Source organism: Arachis ipaensis, chromosome B06, assembly GCF_000816755.2.
Source record: "Arachis ipaensis cultivar K30076 chromosome B06, Araip1.1, whole genome shotgun sequence".
Taxonomy (NCBI): Eukaryota; Viridiplantae; Streptophyta; class Magnoliopsida; order Fabales; family Fabaceae; genus Arachis; species Arachis ipaensis.
The window spans coordinates 128,847,178-128,850,206 of NC_029790.2; positions in this window are offsets into that span (position 1 = coordinate 128,847,178).

Sequence of the window (3,029 nt, forward strand, 5' to 3'; positions counted from 1 at the left end):
AAAACTGACTTTTACAAAAAAAAATCAGTTAACCAATTTGAAACAAGAATGGCATAAAATTTAACTTTGATATTAGTTAATCGATTAAAACCCAGTTTTTAAAATTTAATTTTTGTTAACTAATTTTTAATAATATGAATATGGTTTTTAAAAACCGATTTTAACAAAAATCAAATTTTAACCAGTATTTAACAAAAATTGGTTAACAAAAATTGCTTAGAGTTTCAGAAAATTTGTTTAACAAGTTGTATATATCAAAACGATTAGAAGAAATGAAGAATGATTAAACTCTCTTATGGATGGAAGCTTTAATAAGAGTTCTTATTTTAAATTAGAATTGTCATTCTTATATTATGAATTATACATTTTTTTTAATTTTCTTCTGAGAATTTGCAGCGTCAGATCATATAAAAACTGAAAATTTTGCGAAGACATCCTATCAATGATAATAATACCCAATAAAAAGTAGTTAATTCGGATGGGAAGGTTTCAAGTTGACACATGTGAGTTTGATGAGATTAGAGAGTGGATACGAATTGCTATTGGGGAGAAGCAGATTGCAGTTTTTGTGAAAGAGACGGGATGGGAGGCGGGTGAGAATGGGAATTCGGTGGAGCAGAAGCAGGTCTATAAAGGGGGAGCCGTCGATGGGTCTTGTGAACATAGCCGGAGGAAGGGGGAGCTAACGTGGGATCCGGCGGCGGACCTGATCGCCGGAAATGAACAGGGGAGGGACCAGGACAAGGGCAACATAGTCAATTCTGAGGTTCTATTGAATGATATGAACGTTGAATTTTCAAAAAGATTGGAGAAGCAGCAAAGTCGGAGAGTAGTACCCGAAATAATGGGAAGGAGGTTGTGCAGAGATTTAGTGGGAGTGAGGAAGAGGATTCTGACAAAACGGTTACACAGGAGTTTAGTACTGGGATAGGGAGGGTTATTGGTTCTATAGGTATACTTACTGGGCCTTTCCACATGGGGAAGCCAATAAAGGCTAAGTCTGGACGTTGCTTAGAGGGATGGGAGTTGGGCCATGATAACTTAAGCCCAATATTAGCTAAACAGGGAATGGGGGCATGGGAGTATGAGGATATGAATGTAGGGTGGGGGAAGCCGGGTGGGCCTCTGGTGGGCTGGAAAGAAGCGAACCGGGTTGCCATGACCCGTGGATTACTGAAGCGGGCAGAGGGTAGGGGAAGATTGAAGGGTTCAGCTGGTGTGCCTGGGTGCGATGTGACCAATTTCGTCAGTGGGGAGGGAGACGCCGGACAAGCCAGGAGGACAGAACAGAGACGGTCGCTGGCTGGCCTCGAGGATGCTGTGACTGGTGGGTAGGGGTACGTTCAGGGGAGGAGCGAAGGGGTGGAGGATAGGAGGGCTGCGTGGGCTCCTCATGCTGCGCCTGGGGGCGATGGTGTGGAGATGGACCTGGTGAGCGCGGAGGGGGACGCCGGACGGGCCAGTCCGACTGAGCAGGGACGGTTGTTGGCAGTACCGAATGGAGGCGCGACTGGCTGCCAGGGGTATGAACAGGTGCCGATTGTGGGTGTGGACGTTAGAGATGAGACTTGCGACGTTCATGAGGGTATGTTGCAGATGCGGGAGGCTCGAGAACAGTTTGTTGACGGAGGGAGGGCTGACCAGGGTACACAGATACACATGGATGGGTTTGGAGGATTGGCGACATCCTTGGGGCCGACCCAAGGAGAAGAGGAGGACGTACAAGGATTGGGTAGGAATGATGAAACCTGTGTGGAAGGGGCTGGATCTGGAACAGGCAGCGGAGGAATCACTGAGGGAGAGGATAACCGCATGTCCATGGAAGCACAAGCCAAGGAAAATGAGGTTACCTGGGCACTGGCGGTAAAATCTGGCGCTGTGCTGTATGATGAGGAAGTGGATATCATGAGTATATTGAAAGCTCAGAATGAAAAAATAGAGAAAAAGCGAAAGTTGGCAAAACAAAAAGAAAAGGCAAGAAGGAGTCGTCCAAAGAACAAACATAAGGTGAGCAATACGTTGATTAAATGATTGTGAGCTGTTGGAATATAAGGGGTTTAAGGGGGGACAAGAAGTTGAGCATGGTCAAAATGTTGAAGAAAAAGTATAATCTAAATATGTTAGGCTTGCTTGAAACAAAAAGGGAGGATATTTCGAAATATGATGTTGGTAGGATTTGGGGTAACAGTACTGTAGATTGAGAGTTTGTGGAATTTGTTGGGGCAGCCGGGGGGCTCCTGTTGTTGTGGGATGATAATATGTTTCAGAAAAGGAATTGTTATAAAGGAGAGAGATGGTTGTGCATTGAGGGAGTGTTAACTAAGAATAACTTTCAGTGTGCTTACTGTTTGGTTTACGGGGCGCATGGTAGGGAGGCAAAGCGAGTGGTGTGGGAGGAGTTGAGCTATATAGCAGGTTTGTGTCAGGTTCCTTTTTGTTTGATGGGAGACTTCAATGAGATTTTGCAAGTTGAAGATCGAAAAGGGTTGCAGAGTTTGCCGGGTTCAGCGGAAGAATTTAAGAATTGGGTGCAAGACATGCAGTTGGTGGATCTTCCCCTTACTGATAGGAAGTTCACTTGGTTCAGGGGTCAATCTTGTAGCAGAATTAACAGGGTGCTGGTTAATATAGAATGGGTGGAGGAGTTTCCTGATATTAGGCTGAAAGGCGGTCCAAGGGGATTGTCAGATCACTGCCCGTTGATTGTGGAGGATACAAGAGGAAGATGGGGGCCTATACCATTCAGGAGTCTGGATTCTTGGTTTACCCATGAAGGTTTTCTGAGGACGGTAAAAAATGAATGGCGGTCATTGGGCGAAGGTCCGTTTCTTGGTAAACTGAAGGCTTTGACATTACCGTTGAGGCAATGGCACAAGGCTAACTTTAGTGATATGGAAAACAGACTCACAAAGTTTGAGGAAGAGATCAGGAAGTTGGACGAGAAGGTTAGTGATGGATCTATGATGGTACAATGGAGGCTAGAAGGAAGGCGCTGGTGAGATTTTGTGAAAAATGGTACATTAGGAAGG